Genomic DNA, 22373 nt, shown 5'->3' on the forward strand with positions numbered 1-22373 from the left:
CGGCGATTGGTAGTATCATGCCTATTGTTGGTAGTGCTCCATGAGAGTTGATTTGGTTTTCTGGGTTTGGCTCATTTTTTGGTGTTGGGGGTTGGTTGTGAGGTGGCGGCGGAGGCAGTTGCTGCATGTGCTACTGTTGCGGCGGATGCTCGAACCTGCTTTGGTTTTGTGGCGGTTGGTTTGTTTCGAGGTAGGTTATGTGGGGAGGTTTTGGGTTTATGTAGGTCAAGCTTGCTCCGACCTGTAGTTACCCGTCGGAGGCTGCTGTGAAGGCACTGACCGCCATGCTGGTAGGAAATTTGGGTAATAGGCAGAGGCCAGCGTGGAGGGGTGTATTTGGTTTGCGTTTAGCGCTGGGTACATTGGGCAGTACTGCTGGTGGCCAGTTGTGTAGGTGGTGTTGACCTCTCTTGTGCTCTGCTGTGTCGAAGGTTGGGCAGTCTGCTTGTTCTTCATCGTTTCTTGTGTCTCTTTTGTCTCCGGACAATCTTTGGTGCTGTGCCCTACGCTTTCGCCGTGAAAACGCAATATGGCCTGCATTGTTTCTCCTTTTGGTTTTTGTTCCAGTTTTTGCCTTGGTAACCTTGCCGACCTTGGTACTGCATGCTGCATACTTAGCATCTCAGCATGTAGGACTGCCAACTGCTGCCTTATTTATGCTGCTTGTGCTGACGCTTGAGTAGCTTGCTGATTAGCTGCGAATGCTGCTGCTATTCTATCCCTTTCTTGTTGCGCTCTTTGCAACTGTGCTTGCAGCTGTTGCAGTTCTTGGTCGAGTGTTGTGCCTGAATTTGGTTGGGCCTCCGGATCTTGAATCTCTGGATCTTGGGGTTCTGGTGGTTGACCTTGGGCATCTGCTCTGGTGTCATCCTCCGCTGGCGAGGTTGCGTAGGTGCTACGAGTGGTGCGCCTAGGCCTTCCTCTCTGACCCATGGTCGTTGCTGCTCTGGTTGTGGTTTTTCTTTTCCCTGCCATCGTTGGTTTGCCTTGGCTAAACCACGGTGAGCGCCAATGTTGAGACTTGCGGTCTCAGACAGTGTGGAGGAGGTAGAGGCCTCCGCCCGCTAAGTGCTGCCCTCAGGCGGAGGCTCGGGAAACAGGCACGACAAGTGGGCGTGTAGGGAAATGGCGCGTAAAACTAGGGTTTCATTCATTCATTTTCTAACCACCGGTACTGTTACAAGTGTTCCCTATTTATAGGGCTCAACTACCACTTTCACAGAGTTTACAATAGTACCCTTCAACTGCTACAGTACATTCTCGGAATATTCCACTACTCGCCTTTCATCTCAGGGGTAATCTTGTCATGCCGCCCTCAGGTACTGGGCCGACGTAATCAGCCGACCCATCAGGCCTCAAAATTCGGCGACGGGCCTCTGGACCTCCGCCGTCGGTCTCTGCCCCTGGGATGCCGAGGCCACAGGCCCTCGACGCCCAGTGTTGCCATCCTCCTGGTTGGGTTTCTGCCCCTACGAGCGGAGGCCGAACCGGCGCGCCCGCGCCGTCCATGAGCGCCTTCCTCTTGTTACCTGCACACACACACGTAGGTAACGTTGGCACTTGATTAGCCTTGCAGTGGGGTGGCCTCTGCCCCCTCCACCCAGAGATGCCTACGAGCTAACCGGGCGGAGGCTGCGCCAGGGTCACCGGCAGCGTCCTGCAAGTAGTCTGAGAAACTGTCATCTTTCTGGGTCTGGAGGCGTGGTAGCTTGGCCTTTGCTTAGGTAGTTGGTCGGAGACGTCTTTGCGAACTGCTGGCCGCGTAGGTCTCCGCCACTCTCGGAGGCCATGTTACAACACTGCGCAATCTAAAGGTTGTATTGATCCCAGCGTTGCGCTTTCCTATCACAATCCCTTTAAATGTTGACTCGCGCCGCTTGTTCTCAGGATCTTGCTGTTCATTGATTCACAGGAAGGTTCAGTGCCACAAACATATCGGAACAGCGCTAAAGCCAGAACACAAAGAAATGATAGACCAATCTCATCTGAATCAAACATCCAGGCTGCACATCAGGAATCTCCCTCTCCGAGCGGACCTATTTGACTACCTCTTTGTTCAGGATCTGCATAGGCAAACAACAAGCAGTGGCTTTATTGTTTCCGTTGTGATTTTGTTAATGTGACAGGATGTAATGTAACAATATAGTCCCTTCAATTATGTAACACTCACTCAGCTTACATACATTCATAATGTGCCTGGCGGTCTTATCAGGCCTCTTGAACTTGATGCGCGGGAGGTGCTCAACCACAGGAGAGGTGGAATCATCCAAATCAGAAACAACCTCAGCAACATTCCCTACCATCGACAAACCCCTCGTCGCAACGAGAACTTTTGCACAGAGACCAAAACCGGAGGCGGCAGCAGCAGGAACGCGGCCATCACATGGAATGGCCCGGCTCTGCACACGAATGGATTGATCTACCCCGACCGGACAAGCGAACCCCTAAGGCTGCCTGTCGGGACCCTATCAAATTGTTACATGCCCTTGATCAGAAGGTTTGGGAGGTGAAAGTTGTTGCAATCTGTTGACACCGTTTTTTGCACGTGTCAAAATAATCGGAGTGGACTAATCGGCAAGGGGAAAGTTATTGAATACTTTGATAGCCGATGAAAGCCAGTTTGTAAAGATGGTTGCCGATAGCTGGTGATGGTCGATGGAAAGGTTGATTTGGACTCGGGCGTTGCCGATGAGGTTGGAGGTGTTATTGTCGATGCCGATGAAGGGAGGCTTGAGGACTACTGCCGATGAAACATGGAGTATGCCGATGAAGGAGGGCTTGAAGACTACTGCCGATGAAACAGGGAGTATGCCGATGAAGGAAGACTTGAAGACTACTGCCGATGAAATAGGGAGTATGCCGATGGGAAGGAGGACGGTGAGATTTCCATCGTAATTGAGGCGGACAGGGAAATAGATAGGAGTTGATTTCCTTTTCTATATTTGTTAGGGTATGATTCATGTAAGAGTCACGTGTTTCCTTAGATATGGGATTGGTGTCCTAGTTGTGTTTGGTTGTGTCTCTTTAGATCAGGGTATAAATATGGAGTAAGGGGCAATGTAATAGATATATCAATCAATATCAAAACCAATTTTTACTCCTATTTGCATCTACTTACTTTTCGGCGACTTCGTCAATTTGCATATTTTTCCTTTTTTACGAGTTCTCATTGATTCGGCGAGCTGCATCGTTTCAGTGCGACCTTCGGCGATTCTCGAGTTCCGCGTGAGCACCTCTTGGCCGTGACTTCCGAGCGTATCGCTGTTGTCAGGACCAAAGTGTTCGTATCTTCATCCTTGTCGATTAGCAGGTCAAATCGACTGGCACGCTTTGGATATCGATTCGGGTATTAGCCCTTTGTGTTTGCAGATCACTTTTGCATCAACACATCTTTTGGCACGCCTGGTGGGACAAATCAATCAATATGTTCAATCCCAAGATCGATTCAGGGAACATTATCGCAGTATCAGAAGATCTCAAGGAAGAACAGAGGCAGGCTATGGAAAAGGCTGTAGAAGAATACAAGCAGCTTTGTCTGAGATCGTTTAGCTTGAACAAGAGTGGACAAGTCATCCAGAAGCAAGATTTGCCGTTGCCTCGGCAGGTTACCTTTGACTCCAATCCTGGTAAACTTCAAGAGATGGTTAATTCTGCAGTAAATCATGCTTTGATTAATCATTCCAATGTGCTGTCCAATACTGTTCATAATGCTGTGGTTCGAACTCTCAAAGAAGGACAAGCGGCACCACATTACGTTGGGCCTGCCTATCATCAACCAGAGCCGGCATCTGTCAAAACTCCATCGGCTCCTTCGGCCGTTGTGGGTACAGAAGTTACTTCCCCTCCAGTATTGGCAGGCTCACCTAATATTCAATCTACACTGATACAATCAGATCAGGTACTACCAGGAGGGCGAGTTCAGCTTAATACAGATCTATCGGCATCAGCTATGTCAGGCCCTGTGTCTCAGAATAGCCAGATTCCTACTAATTGGTGGGGATATGGCATGCCTCCAGAGTCATCTGCTTTCAATCCTAGATTACCTCAAGTGTTTGATGCAGTAGGAAGAGCGCCTATACCATCGGCCGTTTCGCCGATGGCTCAAGTGCCTCAATATGCCGCAACTACTTCTGTGCAACCAACTCCAGGAGGTTTCCAGATGCCTATGGTTCAAACATTCAATTCAAGTCCATCGGCGAGCTTACTGCCGATGCAGCAGAAAGCCCCTGCTATGAGTCAAACTGGGGTTCAGTTCATGCCTCAAACCAGTTATAATTATCCAACAATATCAGCAAATTACCAGCCATCGGTAAGTTTTGTACCGATGAGTTCTAATAATGATTGGTCAGGACAGTTACCTGTTCAACATACAGTTCAGCGAAATCAGCAGGTTGCAGGGATTCAACAAGGTCATATGCAAGCTGGTTTCCAGAATCAAGCATCGGCAGCCCAGCCGATGAATCCTTTCCAACAGGCTAATGGACCACAAGTAACGGCAAATATGCCGATTGCTGGAGATCGTGGGCTACAAAGATATGTGGAGGGATGTCAGCAGGCACCTCCTGTAGAAATTCAACCAGTTCGTCAGCAGGAGGCTGATGCTTTTTGGGCCGATAAGATAGCAGAAATTGTGAAGGACCAGTTTGGGATAAAGCCCAAGGTCAATACTTATTCTTATCGGACTCCATACCCTCCTGCATACGATTTAATTCTTCTCCCAAATCGGTACAAGGTACCGGATTTCACTAAATTCTCTGGGCAAGATGATACATCAACAATGGAACATGTCAATCGCTTCATTATTCAATGTGGAGAGGCAGCTAACAGAGATGAATTAAGAGTTCGATTATTTTCATCATCTTTGTCTGGATCAGCATTTACATGGTTCATTTCATTACCACCAAATTCTATTATTACTTGGGTTGATCTAGAAAAACAATTCCATAAGTATTTCTTTGCTGGAATCCATGAAAAGAAGCTTACCGATTTAGTAAAATTGAGACAGCGTAATGATGAATCGGTAGAGAGCTTTGTACAAAGGCTACGAGATGTAAAAAATAAGTGCTACAGCCTGGTGCTGGATGATCGGCAGCTTGCCGATCTGGCTTTCCAAGGGTTATTGCCACATCTTAAAGACAGATATGCTTCTCAGGAGTTTGAAAGCCTCAGTCATCTTGTGCAAAGGATCTCTGATCAAGATACTAGGGTTTTTGAACCTAAAAAGAACTGGAGTAAAAAGGTATCATTTGTTGAAGAAGTAGGAGATTCTGACTCTGATGAAGAACCAGTTATCGGCTTAGCTGAGTGGGTTAAGAATAAAAAGCCGATATCATGTCCCTTTGGTCAAAAAGAGCCAGAAAAGTTTACCTTTGATATCACCAAGGCCGATAAAATATTTGATCTTCTGCTTCAAGAGGGCCAAATTAAGCTGTCACCTAATCATGTGATCCCATCGGCAGAAGAGTTGAAGAAGATTTTGTACTGCAAATGGCACAATGCAACTTCACACAGTACAAATGAGTGCAAGGTATTCAGGCAACAGTTACAATCGGCTATTGAATCTGGGAGAATTAAGTTTGGTACTTCCAAGGCCCAGAAGCCGATGAAAATTGATCAACACCCTTTTCCAGCAAATATGTTGGATGCCAAAGGAAAGACCAAGGTATTGACGTCAGAGGCTGCTGAGAAAAACGCGTCAGTGGACCCCCAACATCGGATAACTACCGATGATGCAAAGAGTAAGGGTTTGCTAGGAGAAAGCAGTAGTTCCAAAAATCCTCCTCGACCTGGCATTGTGATTACTCATCGAAGGCAGCAGGAGGGTTGGCGTCAACGTAATGTCCGATATCGACAACAGCAAGAAATGAGATGTCAGGAAGAATGGAATCGACATAAAGATCATTGGAGATGTCCGTTTTTCATCCATTGCTGGGAAGAAGGTATTAAATTGCCAACTGTTGAAAATTGCCCTGAGTGTAATGGTTATTACGGAGTCAATCGCTCAGAAAGGAGGTTTCAACTTGGTAATTAGGGTCTATCTATCAATGAGCCGATCAGAGGCAGAGCATCAGTGCATGATCGGCTGGGGGGCAGACTTAGTGTACATGAGAGGCTTGGTAAACGCGCTGGATATTTTCCAAGGAATCAAGAGGAGCTTGAGGAGATGGCAAACGCAAGAGTTCCCGATGAGGAAATATTCTACAGGGACCCTAATATACGTCGTGTAGAACCAACTAGGACTTGTTATCAGCCGGTTTGGAAAACCAAGTTTCCTCGATGGTGCCTAGAGGGTCTAATAAAGACGCAGAGAAGGAGGATGCAACGTGAGCGTCAGGAGGATTTATACCAAGAGGAAAATTCCTCCAATGAAAGGCCTGGTCATCAGCAGTGGCAGGTAAAACACAAAAATAAGGGTCCATCGGCAGATGTTAATATGGTATTCATGTTGCCGATGGAGTTTTTGGCACTATCTGATAATGAGGAAGAAGTTGTTCTCTCTGATCAAGTAGCTCAGTTAACACTAGATCCAATGATGGCTGTTTTTGAGAAACCTACCGATGACGAGAGACAGCATCTTAAGGCTTTATTTGTGAAGGGCAGAGTTGATGGGCAGCCTGTGTCTAAGGTACTTATTGATGGAGGGGCTGCGATTAATATTATGCCTTACGTGATGTATCGGAAACTTGGTAAGGGAGATCAAGACTTGACCAAAACTGATATGATGTTGAAAGATTTTGAAGGCAATGTGTCACCGGCTAAAGGGGCAGTGTGCGTTGAATTGACCATCGGCAGCAAAACCTTGCCAACGACGTTCTTTGTTATCAATGGCAAGGGTGCATATAATCTGCTTCTAGGGAGGGATTGGATTCATGCTAATTGTTGTGTTCCTTCTACAATGCATCAATGCCTCGTACAGTGGATTGGGGATAAGATTGAGGTCGTCCCTGGTGATTCTTCTTATATCATCGCATCGGCAGAATCAGATACTTATGAGCGAACAAAATGCATATCAGGAGAAGCTTGGGAAAAAGAGTTCCTTAGAGTTGCTGATTATGAAATTCCACCGATCCAAGCAGTCGGTTCTGAAGAGGAGTTTTAATGGATAGGTTTGCCGATGATGGAAAATTAGGTCAAGGGTTCACATCGGCAGATGATTTAGTAGAAGTAGATATCGGTGATGGTGATAGGTCAAGACCTACTTTTATTAGTGCTAAGTTAGATTCCAAGTGTAAGCAGCGAATAACAGATTTGTTAAAAGAGTATAAAGATTGTTTTGCTTGGGATTATACTGAGATGCCTGAATTAGACCGATCGATAGTTGAACATCGGTTACCTATCAAATCTGGATTTCGGCCACATCAGCAGCCAGCGCGCCGATGCAACCCTAATGTACTTCCTGACATTAAGGCCGAAATAACTAAATTAATTGAAGCAAAGTTTATTCGGCAATGTCGATACGCAGAGTGGATCTCTAATGTGGTTCCTGTTTATAAGAAAAATGGAAAACTTCGTGTCTGTATTGATTTCAGGAATCTCAACAAAGCCACACCGATGGATGGCTATCCAATGCCGATTGCTGATTTGTTGATTGATGCTGCGGCTGGACATCAAATTATCAGCTTCATGGATGGTAATGCAGGTTACAATCAAATATTCATGGCTGAGGAAGATATTCCCAAGACTGCTTTCAGATGTCCAGGTCATGTGGGGTTGTTCGAGTGGATAGTCATGACGTTTGGTTTGAAAAATGCCGGTGCTACTTATCAAAGGGCTATGAACTTTATTTTTCATGAGTACATCGGCACATTAGTGGAGATCTACATTGATGATATAGTGATTAAGTCTGGAGATATCACGGCACATTTAGCCGATCTGCGAAAGATACTGGAGTGCACAAGGAAGCATGGATTGAAGATGAATCCTAATAAATGTGCATTCGGTGTATCGGCAGGACAATTCTTGGGTTTTATGGTGCATCAGCGGGGCATTGAAATCAGTAGGAAGTCTATTGATGCAATTAACAAGGTGATTGCTCCTGCCAATAAGACTGAATTACAATCTTTGATCGGTAAGATTAATTTCATTAGAAGATTCATATCTAATCTGTCGGGTAAGATCAAGGCTTTCAGCCCACTACTTAAATTGAAAGCTGATCAGGAATTTGTATGGGGAGTTGAACAGCAATTAGCCCTTGATGAAATTAAGAAATATTTATCAAATCCTCCAGTGCTAGTTCCACCTCAACATGGGAAGCCTTTCAGGTTATATTTGTCAGCTGATGATACAGTTATCGGTTCAGCTCTTATTCAAGAATTTGAAGGGAAAGAACGTGTTATTTATTATTTGAGCAGAAGATTAGTGGATGCTGAGACGAGGTATTCGGCCATCGAAAAATTGTGTCTGTGTTTATACTTTTCTTGTGTCAAATTAAGGCATTATTTGTTATCTGCCGAATGTATGGTCATATGCAAAGACGATGTGGTCAAGTATATGCTGTCGATGCCGATATTAAGTGGTAGAATCGGCAAATGGATTTTAGCATTATCAGAATTTGAACTACGCTACAAATCAACTAAGGCAGTTAAAGGGCAAGTGATGGCTGATTTTGTCACTCAGCATTGTAATACAGTGGACTCTCTGGGGATTGCTCCCTGGACACTTTTCTTCAATGGGTCCACATGTGGTGAAGGAGCAGGTATCGGCATTGTGTTAATTTCACCTCAAGGAAGAAAGTATGAGTTTTCATTGCCGATTGTTGCTACAGCGACAAACAATCAAGCTGAATACCAAGCCTTGATAAAAGGGTTAGAATTGCTAAAGGAGATACGTGCCGATGTTGTTGAAATCTTTGGTGATTCTATGCTAGTTATAAATCAATTGGCTGGAATTTATGAATGCCGAAGTGAAGCTTTGATTTCGTATTATGAAAGATGTTTGCAATTGTTGAAAGGATTTAGAGATTTTCGTCTTGAACATATCTCTCGATTGCATAATGAGGAAGCTAATCGACTAGCTCAGCATGCTTCAGGGTATCAGCCTATTCAGGAAGTGCTAACATCGGCAGTTGATACCGATGACTGGAGGAAAGAGATTGTCGATTATTTAAAGGATCCATATAGAAAGGTTGAGAGACGTATAAGGTTCCAAGCTACCAAATATGTGCTCCTCGATGATGAATTATATTATCGAACTATAGATGGAGTTTTACTTAGATGTGTTAGCAATGATGAATCGAAAAGCTTGATGGGTGAAATTCATGAAGGAGTATGTGGGGCACATCAATCGGCTTTCAAGATGAAATGGATGATCAGAAGGAATGGGTACTATTGGCCAACTATTCTTGAAGATTGTTTTAAATATTTTAAGGGATGCCAGGGGTGTCAAAGGTTTGGTAATATTCAAAGAGCGCCTGCATCGGCTATGAATCCTATAATCAAACCATGGCCGTTCCGGGGATGGGCTATTGATCTCATTGGTCAGATTTATCCGCCATCGAGTAAAGGACATAAATTTATTCTGGTTGCTACCGATTATTTCACAAAGTGGGTTGAGGCAATTCCTTTAAAAAAGGTGACATCGGTCAATATGATTGATTTTGTGAAAGAGCATATTGTTTACCGATTTGGTATTCCTCAGACTATCACTACCGATCAGGGCACTATGTTTACATCAGGAGAATTTGATGAGTTTGCTGTAGGTATGGGAATTAAAATTTTAAATTCTTCTCCATATTATGCTCAAGCTAATGGTCAAGCTGGGGCTTCTAACAAAGGGATCATCAAACTCATTAAGCGCAAAATTGAAGAAAATCCTAGGAGGTGGCATACAGTATTAAATGAAGCCTTGTGGTCATATCGGATGTCATGTCATGGTGCAACCAAAGTAACGCCTTATCAGTTAGTATATGGACACGATGCAGTATTGCCTTGGGAAATTAAGGTTGGCTCTAGACGAATACGTTCTCAAAATCAGCTGACAGCCGATGATTATAATACTCTTATGAAGGATGAGTTGGAAGATGTGGCGGGTCATCGGTTAAGGGCTTTAGTTAGTATCGAAGAAAATAAGAAAAGAGTAGCTAGATGGTATGACAAGAAGGTGAAAGTAAAAGAGTTTACCGATGGAGATCTGGTCTGGAAATTGATTTTACCGATTGGGACTAAAAGTTCAAAGTTTGGAAAGTGGTCTCCTAATTGGGAAGGTCCATATCGGATAAATCAGTCTGTTCCTGGTAATGCATATATTTTAGAAACCCTCGAAGGGGTTGTGTTTCCCAGAGCGTTAAATGGAAAATATTTAAAGAAATATTACCCTAGTATCTGGATAGATGCATAAAAGTATAAGTGCCGATAACAGTACTATCGGCTAGAATTATGCAAGGATGTCAATGTCTCATAAAGTGCCGATATAATAAATAAGATTACACGTTCAACAAGGATTGGATAGCTAATATCGCACGCAGGCGAATCTGGTCGGCTTCCTCCATTTCTTTGATATCGTCATCGGCAGCACCCTCCACAGGCTTGAGTTTTTTCTTCATGGCTAAAGCTTTGCGAGCTTGGATATCTCTTTCTTGCTGAAGGGCTTTGACGGCATTGGGTAGCTGGCTTTCTTCTTGTTGAGCATGAGTTAAGGCTGCATCGATTTCTTTCAATTCAGCCAATAGAGCTATCTTCCTTGCTGATAGATCCAAGATTTTCTGCTTAAGTGCAGCACCCGAAGTCTGCAAGTTGACGATGCCCTTGTGCTTCTCATCAGCGATTTGTTTCAGTTGTAGCATCTCTTCTTTGAGTTGAGCTTGAGCTGCTCTATCGGCAATGCGCTGAGCAGCCCGTTGATATTGCAGTTGGCGGCTTTCTAAGTGAGCTGCTGGGAAGAGTACTTCTTCAACATCGGCAGGGACCTGGCCACGAATTGTTTTGAAAATTGCCTTTGCGGGGTCCGAGTCATCTACCAGTTGGGCGGTACCTTGCTGTAGCAAGTTCAGGAGGGTTTCCAACTTGGATTTAGTCTCTGCCGATATTGTTCCCAGTGCAAGGGAAGAACTTGTCTCCTCTCCATCGTCGTCAGAAATGTCAATGGCAAAGGAAAATAGGCTGTTCGGGGAATCTTGTTCCTGAGAGAGAGAAAAGGAGATCAGTTAGGGGTAAGTATGAGTATTGTAAAATCAGCTAGGTTGATCGGTTTACCTGTTTCAAGGCAATTTCCTGTGCTTGACTGGAGGAAGCAACCTAGAGTATGTCGTGTGGGGGATCGGCTGAGCTTGCCAATGGGATATCCTCTATGACTTCATCGGTGGTGGGCTCTTGAGGTATGATGACCGATGACATTGGGGCAAATGTAGGGATCGGCATAGACCTTTGTCGTTTTGGCTGTGCTTCAGTATCTGTTAAAGCTTTGCGCTTTGCTTGGGCATCGGCAACGATTGGCTGGGGGCTTCGACACTTGTTGGTTGTGAAGCTTGGACATCTGGTACGTTTGCCGATGTACCCAATTGTTGCTACAAAACAAGTGTAAGATATGATATTTAACAGATAAAATGTAAAGTCAAGAAGCTACCTCTGAAGGTTCATCGAAAGAAGTGGTGCTTGATATCGGCGGAATTGCCGATGATGATCCAGTAGCAGCTCTTACCCCCTGATGATTAAGGTTAATATAGTTTGTGATCGGCATAAGTGAAAATAAACAAGGTTGTTACCTTAAATGCTTTGACCAAGGTTGTAGCAGCGGCCGATGGAGTAGCCCTGGATGTAGCCAATTTGGACTTAGAAGTGATGGTCTTGGTACGAATCTTCTGGTGAGTCAAAGCGGCTAAGGTGGGAGCGTTGTAGCCGATCGGCGATGTTGGGGAAACAGGCCGGAGATTGAAGGGTTTCCCACTTTTGCTCACCGATGGTGCTGGGTTGTTAACCTGTTACAAGAGAATCAGTTACTGATATATGAAGGGAAAAGCAGAAGGGAGTTAAAGGAAACTTACCGCGTCGTCAGGGATGGCATATTCAGGGTCGATCATGTGCCGATATGTGTGAGCAGAAGTTGCGAACAGTTGTTCTTTCCACTCTCGCCACCATTGCTTATATGACTCGGTGATGAAAGATATTGGTGTCCAGGTGGATATATCAACATCTGTAGTATCGGCATCGGGGGAGAGTTGTACTACCTTGTTCCAATCTGTTCCGCAGGTGATTGTTTCCCTGGGTTTGATCACATCGGCAAAGCAGAGTTTGATTGGCAGTTGCCCAAAAGCCAATTGGCGGGATACTGCCGATGGGTTGTAAAATTCATATGTAATGTTGGTGTTTTTCCCGCTGCCGAATGTGTTTACTGGAATTGCCCTGGGAATGATGATAGCCATCATGAGCTCATTATCTTGATTCAGAGTGTCATCGGCAAAGTTGAAAAGAAGGGGGAATCTGTTTTCTTCGTCAATATAAGGCACCCAGGCCCTATGATCACGAGAAAGACCATTGTAGAAGCTTTGAAAGAATCTGCCGATTTGGTCTTCGTTGGCTTCTGTTCCAGGAAGGACAATTATGGCTTCACCAAAATTGAGGGGTGAGCGTGTTGCCGATTCATCATCCCCAAGCACATAGTCTTCAGCAATTTCTCGTGGGAATTGTTGAGCAAAAAAGTCCCATTGCAAACGTTTGTGCATATGGGCATTCAGCCACATGTTGATAAACCACCACGGGCCTCCCAGGTTGCCGATGGGTTCGCCAAGCAAAAGTTTCTGAGACACTTGATGAAGAAGATGATAAGTGGAGCTCAGAAGGTATCGGCCAAGAGGAAACCTTACGCCATTAGCCAAAAGTTCAGCTGCAGGGAGGAAGGCGTTGGTTGGTCCTACTGATCGACCACAGAAGATAAATTTTTCTAACCACATATTCAGGAATGTGGCATGTTCCCTCTGGCTAAGTGTCCCGGTTTTCTGGTATTCTTGAATATATCCTGTCCAACCGCCGATGTTACGGGTATTCACCCTATATTCAGACTTTCTACCATAGATGGAGCCTTCATCGGCAGTTGAGATGTCCAAGCCAGTAAGCATGTGGATATCGGCAAGGGTAGGAGTAGCTGGGCCATGTCCAAACATAAAAGTATTGGTCGTGTCTGACCAGAAATAAGCAGCTGCAATTATCATTGATTCATTTTTCTGCATATCGGCAATAGAGAGCCTAATGCATTGGTCTAACCTTCGTTCTGCCCAGTATACTTGCATTGATCTATTAACCCTCAAGTACCAATCTTTCCACCATTTGGAGGTTTTGGGCCAAGATCGGAATGTGTCTTTCCACAAATTCAGAGAGAAATTTTGGGCTCTAAAGGGGATTCTGTTAACCTCTGCATTGATCAGATCGGTTGGATCTGGGTTGCCCATTGGGCCAAGGCATTGGACGTGCGGCTGATCGGTTGGGATAACTAATTTGTTGCGCAGTTCCTAAGGTTATGGAATCCAGAAGACAGAAGAAAGGAAAAATCACCAACTGAATGAATTTGCAAAAAGATCAAAGTAAAAGGTAATGGAAGTGGAGCGAACCGCGGGGACGTCGAAGTTGATGGCCATTGTCTTGAGGAAGGTGGAGGTACGAGCCGGAAACTTGAAGTTAGCGCCGGAGAAGGGTTCTTGTTGGTTGAGGTCGCGCAGTTGTTCGTCGGAGTCGCCGCTGGAGAGAGAGAATGCCAAGGATTGGAGGCTGAAGGTAGAAAATGAGGGTTCCGGAGAAATCTATTTATAAGCCGCCCAGAATAAGGGTATTTTGGACTTATCTCTATGTCGCGCGCATATAGGTCAAGGCGGTTCAGAGGGATATGGTAACTGTTCGCGCGATAATCAGGGGATTGTACAGATGAGTTGATGACAAGTAATCATGACTTGGAGGGGATATCGATACATGATATTTTAATTCTGAAAATGGCAGCATTATCATGTTAAGATCTTGCCGATGGGTTATTGTTTCGGTATCTTAACCATAATCAAGGCAAGAGTGGTTGGCGATTATGCGATATTTACTGAAGTGTGTGAATCAAGATTAGATTTGATTGGATTTGATAACAAATCAAGTTTTGGCTTGGAGAATGAGTTACGGTAATCGGGCAAAGGCAAGCGTTATCTGGAGTAAATTTCGGAGCATTAATGGTTTTATACTCCGAAATTGGGGGGCATGTGTTGACACCGTTTTTGCACGTGTCAAAATAATCGGAGTGGACTAATCGGCAAGGGGAAAGTTATTGAATACTTTGATAGCCGATGAAAGCCAGTTTGTAAAGATGGTTGCCGATAGCTGGTGATGGTCGATGGAAAGGTTGATTTGGACTCGGGCGTTGCCGATGAGGTTGGAGGTGTTATTGTCGATGCCGATGAAGGGAGGCTTGAGGACTACTGCCGATGAAACATGGAGTATGCCGATGAAGGAGGGCTTGAAGACTACTGCCGATGAAATAGGGAGTATGCCGATGAAGGAAGACTTGAAGACTACTGCCGATGAAATAGGGAGTATGCCGATGGGAAGGAGGACGGTGAGATTTCCATCGTAATTGAGGCGGACAGGGAAATAGATAGGAGTTGATTTCCTTTTCTATATTTGTTAGGGTATGATTCATGTAAGAGTCACGTGTTTCCTTAGATATGGGATTGGTGTCCTAGTTGTGTTTGGTTGTGTCTCTTTAGATCAGGGTATAAATATGGAGTAAGGGGCAATGTAATAGATATATCAATCAATATCAAAACCAATTTTTACTCCTATTTGCATCTACTTACTTTTCGGCGACTTCGTCAATTTGCATATTTTTCCTTTTTTACGAGTTCTCATTGATTCGGCGAGCTTCATCGTTTTAGTGCGACCTTCGGCGATTCTCGAGTTCCGCGTGAGCACCTCTTGGCCGTGACTTCCGGGCGTATCGCTGTTGTCAGGACCAAAGTGTTCGTATCTTCATCCTTGTCGATTAGCAGGTCAAATCGACTGGCATGCTTTGGATATCAATTCGGGTATTAGCCCTTTGTGTTTGCAGATCACTTTTGCATCAACACAATCACTGAGTCACCCAACTACGAGACACTCATCGTGGAGGAGCTCTTTAGTAACCTGAAGTCTACCGAGATTGACTACAACACACGAGCCAAGTTCAAGAACCCCTCGGCGCCTACCATGGCGTTGGTCTCAGGTAACGGTAGCTCAAGTTCCTTCACTAACCCTTCACAATCTCTCTTTGCGTTGTCTTCTTTGCTATCTGTCACAGAGGGGCAAGTGGAGGTGCTTGGAGACGATGATCTGGCTCTAGTCATCAGTCGATTCTCATGATTTCACAACAATCGCTTGAATCGCCGGCGTGGTGGCTCAAACCAAGGATGCTTTGGTTGCGGAGACCTGGACCATTTCGTCTCCAACTGCCCCAAGAAAAGCAAGTACCCCTCCACCAAGTACGACGTCGGCAAGCGCAAAGAGAAGTGGGAGCACTCCTCGGACAAGCACAAGTCCAAGGGAGGATTTGACAAGGAGGCGCTCAAGAAGGGGTTCTTGAAGAAGGCCAAGGCTCAGCAATGCGCCTTCCTTGCGTCACTCAGCGATCTCGATGACTCCAGTGACGAGCGAGATTCCCTCTCCTCAAGCGACGACGAGCTCGAGAGGAAGGTGGAGGAGAGACTAAACGGTCTCTGCTTCTTCACTGACTCCTTCCATGGTGGCTTCTGCACCATGGCTCTTGGGGACGAGGAGACCGGCAAGGATGAAACAATTGGTGATGACGACACCCCTGAGGTACTATCTTCTGCCGACAAGCTCGCCACTAAGGTAGATGCTTTGAGCGATGCTTTGCTTTGTCAGGACAAACTGCTTAAGTGTGCTGCTCGTGAGAGAAAAGAGTATAAGGACAAGTTAGAGCATGCGCTTAAGGATTTGGAGCTCGCTAGGTCTTCTATGTCTGTGACCGAGGAAATAGAGTGTCATACATGTGCCATTCACATGTCTAGTCTTGTTACTTTGCAAAACAAATATGGCACTCTGTTAGATGAGCATGATGAGTTAAAGGCTAGGTCGGTTTTGTTGGGTGCGTACAAGTCTTGCTCGGGCTTGCAATCTGAGCTGGCAGAGAAGAATGCCAAGATATAAGCTCTTGAGAAGGCCAGTTCAGATAGCACAGCTGTTGCTAGGTGTGCGCTTTGTGAGAGTCTGGAGTTGGAGCTTGAGTCCTGTAGGCACGACAAGATGAGATCCGAGGAGGAAAACGCATACCTTCGAACCATCTTGAGCTGGGTGTCTTGTAGTGAGCTGCAGTTGGGCATGATGGTTAACCAGCTCAGGAGGGGAACTGGTGGACTGGGAGTAGGCTTTACTTCAGGGGGGAAGGGTGAAAATCTCTATGGCAAGGTTGGTGAGTGCAGTGGTTTGATCCCGAGTGAAAAACCTTCCACCACTCCCAAGTTGATCAAAATCACTCCAACTAAGCCCACTGAGCCCACTATTAAAGATGGAGTGTTTGAAGAACATCCAAAAGCTCCACCCCAGAAACAAGTGTGGATTCCAAAACCTAACCATCTCAGGAACCCACTTGACACTCTGCCAAACATCTCTAAGGATCCCCTTCCTAGAGTCAAAAAGCCACCAAGAGTGAACCATACCCACAAGAGAGTGAACCAACCACCACCCAAGAGAGAGGTGAGGTATCACTGTGACTACTGCCATAGGGATGGTCATCTTGCTGAGTTCTGCTTTAAGAGGAAGAGAGATGAGATGCATGAGTACGAGTTGAACAACCGGAGCATGTACCGCCCACCACTAGGTGTACATGTACCGCCTGTTCAGAGGCACAGTGCTAGGCCTAGAGGTACAATGCCTCAAGGTACTAGGCCTCAGGTTGCGAGACCACATGGTGGTCGTGCTCGGTGGGGTTCTGGTTGTGTTCAATATGACTTTGAACCTCGTGACGGTGGCTTCCAGTCTCACAACTTTAGCGGACCACATTTTCCCCCTCGTATTGATCGCTTCCCTCAAATGGGACATGGCATGTTTGGTGTTTTTTCCTAACACTTTTTAGGGCAAATGAGCCAACACTTGTATCCTTCACAGTTTACTAACCCCTGTGTTGCGCCATTTGCTCATCCCACGCCTTTCTATTGATACAGGATGGAGGCCTGGAGAACACATGGCTCATTGATTCCGGGTGTTCGCGCCACATGACCAGAAACTCAAAGTGGTCATCCAGCCTCGACCATTCACATTCGGGGACAATAGCAAAGGTAAGGTGGTCTCCCGTGGAACCATTTAGGTTAATGAGAGTTTTGTTCTCAAGGATGTTGCGCTGGTTCTGAATCTGCATTTTAACTTGCTCTCTGTTTTGCAACTCCTTGGGGATGGCTTTGAAGTGTGCTTTAAGACCGGCTTGTCTCGAGTTCTTGATTCTCTGGGAAATCTTGTTTGTCAGATTTTCCCTTTTGGCCATGTCTTTCGAGCTGATTTTTCTCACTCCTTTGGCTCTTCTCGTTGTCTTGTGGCCGGATCCTCTTCTGAACTTTGGAAGTGGCATAGGAGACTTGGTCACTTAAGCTTTGATCTACTTGCTAGGTTGAGTTTACTTGACTTAATCAGAGGATTGCACAAGTTGAAATTTGAGAAGGATCTTGTTTGTCACCCTTGTTGCCACGGGAAGATGGTTGCTGCTTCGCACCCTCCTATGAACCAAGTAATGACTAAGGAACCCAATGAGCTACTTCACATGGATACAGTTGGTCCAGCTCGGGTTTGGTCAGTTGGTGGGAAGTGGTACGTTCTAGTGATCGTGGACGATTTTTCTCGCTACTCTTGGGTGTTTTTCATGGAGTGTAAGGATGAGGCTTTTCTCATGCTCGAGATTTGATTGTGAGGTTGCAAAATGAGTTCCCTAAGAATATCATGACAGCGATTCGCAATGACAATGGCACAGTATTCAAGAATACTCATTTTGAAACCTTTTGCACTTCTTTGAGCCTCGAGCACTAGTTTTCCTCTCCTTATGCCCCCAACAAAACGGTGTTGTTGAGCGCAAAAATCGAACTTTTGTTGAAATGGCTAGGACGATGCTCGATGAGCATACGACTCCTAGGAGTTGGTGGGCCAAGGCAATCAACATCACATGCCATGTTTCAAACCGCATTTTTCTACGAGCCTTTATGAAGAAGACATCTTATGAGTTGCGGTTTGAGCGGCCACCCAGGGTAAGCCATTTCAGGGTGTTTGGATGCAAATGCTTCATCCTCAAGCAAGATAATTTAGACAAGTTTGAGTCCAGGTCCTCCGATGGGATATTTCTTGGTTATGCTTCTCATTCTTGAGCTTATCGCGTACTTAACCTTGAAACTAACCGTGTTGTGGAGACCTATGAGGTCACATTCGATGAAACCATACCTTGTGCAACTCCTATCTTTTAGCGTGCAGGTGAGGATGAGCTTGGTGAAAGCATTTTGGTGGAGGGGGAGCAGGAAGATGCCGATTGGGGTGATCCCAAGCCGACTCCACCGGCTGCCCCTCTCGAGCCTACGACGACTACTTCGGCTCATGGTCCCGATCCCTCTACATCCACCACTTGGGGATCGTTCGAGTAGCTTCCTCAGCCTGTGTCAACTGCACCTGAGGAGGCTCCAGCTGCTGTTGAGGGGAGGCGACTTCTTCTAGGGAGGCACCACGCCACATTCAGCGTCGCCATCCACCTCAGACCATGATTGGCAACATCGACCAGCGAGTCACGTGGTCCAGGTCATATCACATCTCACACTTTGCTCATTCTGCATTTGTTGCTTGTTTTGAGCCTCGAGATGTTGGACATGCTTTATCTGATCCCGATTGGATTAATGCCATGCATGAGGAGTTGGAAAACTTTGAGAGAAACCAGGTTTGGGTTTTAGTACCACCTCCACTAGAGTGCCATCCCATAGGAACAAAGTGGGTCTTTAAAAACAAACAGAGTGAAGATGGGGTGGTAGTAAGGAACAAAGCTAGGTTGGTAGCCCAAGGTTTTTGCCAAAAGGAAGGTATAGACTATGAGGAGACTTTTGCTCCTATAGCTCATTTAGAGGCGATTAGAATCCTTTTAGCTTTTGCTGCTTCTAAGGGTTTTAAGCTTTTTCAAATGGACATCAAAAGTGCTTTCTTGAATGGCTACATAGAGGAGGAGGTCTATGTGAGGCAACCTCCCGGTTTCGAGAACCCAAAGTTTCCAAACCATGTTTTTAAACTTCACAAAAAGTTGTATGGTTTGAAACAAGCCCCGAGAGCTTGGTATGAATGTTTGAAAACCTTCTTGCTTAAAAAGGGTTTTAAAATGGGTTCGGTTGATAAAACTTTGTTTCTCCTCAAGCAAGGCAATGACACTATCTTGGTTCTGATTTACGTGGATGATATCATTTTCGGTGGCTCTTCTCATGCACTTGTTGCCAAGTTTGCAGATCTTACGAGCAGGGAATTTGAGATGAGCATGATGGAAGAGTTGACCTTCTTTCTTGGGTTGCAAATCAAGCAAACCCAAGAAGGGACATTCGTGCACCAAGGGAAGTACACCAAGGACGTGCTGAAGAAGTTTGATATGGGTGAGGCCAAGCCTCTTTCAATGCCCATGTCAACCATGATGGTGTTGGATGCTAATGAAGAAGGAGAAGCCGTGGACCAAAAGGAGTACTGCAGCATGATTGGGTCTTTGCTTTACCTGGCGGCGACGAGACCGAACATATAGTTTGTTGTGTGTCTATGTGCATGCTTTCAAGCTTCGCCGTGCACGTCTCATCGCCAAGCCGTCAAAAGGATTATGAGGTACCTTCGTTTCACTCTTGAGTTTGGGCTTTGGTATTCTGCTTCTTCCTCCCTCTCTCTTTGCGGTTATTCTGATGCGGATTTTGCTGGTTGTCGCTTAGATAGAAAGTCCACGTCAAGGACTTGTCAGTTTGTTGGTTCTTCTTTGGTATCTTGGTCTTCTCACAAGCAATCCAGCATAGTGCAATCCACCACATAAGCGAAATATGTCGCTGTCGCTAGCTGTTGCTCCCAGCTGCTTTGGATGATAGCCACCTTGAAAGATTTTGGCTTAGATTTCACTAGAGTGCCTTTGCTTTGTGATAGCACGAGTGCCATAAGTGTAGCCAAAAATCCAGTTCTACACTCCAAGACCAAACACATTGATGTGTGCTTTCATTTCCTGCGTAATCATTATGAGATAGGAGACATTGACATTTACCACGTTGTCACCCAAAACCAACTTGCAGATATCCTTACAAAACCCCTTGACCTAGCATCCTTTGCCCACTTGCGAGGGGAGTTGGGTGTTTGCTTTCCTTTTTAGAGGAGGGAAGCTTTGGTTCTTGTACTCTAGTTTTGGTTTTTTTTTTCTTGGTTTTCTAGTTTTAGCCCTTTTTAGAGGGGCGAAGCTTTTGTTTTTTGATCATATGTTACACTTTTTATGAGCTATGTCTGTTTTCAATGTGAACTTGATCTATAATTGATAAATCTACTAATTTGGATCACCACTGAGTCTGGCTCCTAGCATGTGTAGGATGTGTGAGATCCTTGTTCTATCATGTTTATACTAGGTTACTATGTCTTAGTCTTGGAGTCTTTCGCTTCCACTTGTTTAATCCGATGACCTGTTCAAATTATGACTCCAAGATAATTGAAACAGAAAGATCGAGAGGGTTTGCATTATCACACATCACTGTATCGAGACTGCTTCTTATTGCACTTAGAGTTGAACTTGAGCAGTGTAGTGTATGACCAAGACCGACGCTTTGAGCTTCTCATTGTCTTTTGACATAGGCTTCGCCTGGTTGAAAAGTTAGGCAAGATAGTGCTTACAACCTCTCGCAATCACATGCCTTCTATGTTACTTGTGCAAAAAGACTAAAATAAAAAATTTGATGCAAAACACAAGTTTTGAATTCTTTTGTGGCATGTTGATTAGACACTAGCTTGAGGTAGTTCACCTTGTATAGATTTGAAAGCACTTGTTGATTTCCTACTTATACATGCTAAGTGCTAATTTTGTGGTGAATGATTTTTCAAGACTAAAATTGGCTCAAAATGCTTTGCAATTCACTATTGTATCCTATGATTAGTTTGAGCATTTGCCAGCCTTCAGATTTTTTGTCTTACACACATGACGGTATCCCTTAGAGCATTCTTCCATTCTGAATGATATACTCCTGAAGCTTTTGTATTTTCTGCATCCCTGCGCATTTTTAGCATACTTTGAGGGGGAGTTGCAGTCTTTGGGCTTTAGCTTGATAAGTGCATATATCAACAAGGGGGAGAATGTTTCACACAAACCACTCAAAGGGGGAGTATTTTGTTGAGAGTGCATACATTTGAGAGATTGCATTTTTTCAGGGGAGTTGCATTTGAGTTCCTTTTGCTAGATATGTTGAGCCTTTGCCTCTTCTGGAGGGTCTAGCTGTTTTCAGATGTTTTGAGCTTTGCTAGTGGTGTTGAGCCCGTTCTGCCTCTTCTTGAGGACTAGCTGTGGTTTACTTGGTTGCGTTGAGCCATTGCCCATGTCTTTGGGGATCAAGTTTTGCTTACTTCAAATGACCCTGTTTTGGCTTTTCATTGGCTTTTGGTCATTTGGGTGAGTTCCTTCTTCCTTCCCCTTCTTCTGCTTCTTTATCTCTGTTGTTTGTGTGTTGGTGTTGACAATGCATTCATCAAGGGGGAGATTGCGGACACATGGTTGATATGTACCCATGTGGTCTCGTGTGATGAGTGATTGTCAACGTGATTCGTGTCTTGGGTTGAGTTTGTGAACTAACCATGGCATGAGTTGGGTTGTGCAACATGTCTCTTGGCTTGTGGTGCGCAGGTGTGGAGCTCGGAGGCGGTGGTCGATTGCGAGGTGAAGGTCAAGTAGAGACGAGTCGTGCCGATGGACCGGGAGCGGTGAAGGGCGGACGTGAGGCTTGGACTGAGTGCCTAGAGCGCCGGAGGACTAGCCGTGGTGGCTGACACTTGGGGACATCGACAAGCGCAAGTGTATATGGAGGAGTGACCATGTTGACAGAGTCAAGATGGCGGACGTGCAAGTCGAGCGGAGGCTCTGGAAGACTTGGCGGCCGGGCGGTCGAGGACGGCGGTGACACGTTTTGAGGAGCGGGGGACGCGTATGGAGTACGCTACTCGCGAGCGGGTTTGGTGGTTTGGGCCACAAAACCACCAGTGGACGATTTTCTGGTTTGGGCCTCAAAACTCGGGCGGAGATTCCGAGGAGGAACGGGGCGACACATGGCGAAATCACAGAGGTTGCGTCGAGGTGAAGCAAATCTGTGCAGGAAGCGTGGCCGTCCGATCGACAGATGACTGAGTTGGACCATAATGCCTTAGGGTTAGGTGGTTCACTGTAATTATCCGGGGCAGTTTGGGAATTGC

At 45.4% G+C, this 22373-nt stretch overlaps 1 pseudogene; it reads right to left on the reverse strand.

Annotated features, from left to right (window-relative positions):
- LOC136502269 (large ribosomal subunit protein bL19cz-like) overlaps positions 1-22373 on the reverse strand; it is a 36781-nt pseudogene that overhangs the window by 11974 nt on the left and 2434 nt on the right.

This window comes from Miscanthus floridulus, chromosome 13 (genome assembly GCF_019320115.1).
Source record: "Miscanthus floridulus cultivar M001 chromosome 13, ASM1932011v1, whole genome shotgun sequence".
In the NCBI taxonomy this organism is placed as follows: domain Eukaryota; kingdom Viridiplantae; phylum Streptophyta; class Magnoliopsida; order Poales; family Poaceae; genus Miscanthus; species Miscanthus floridulus.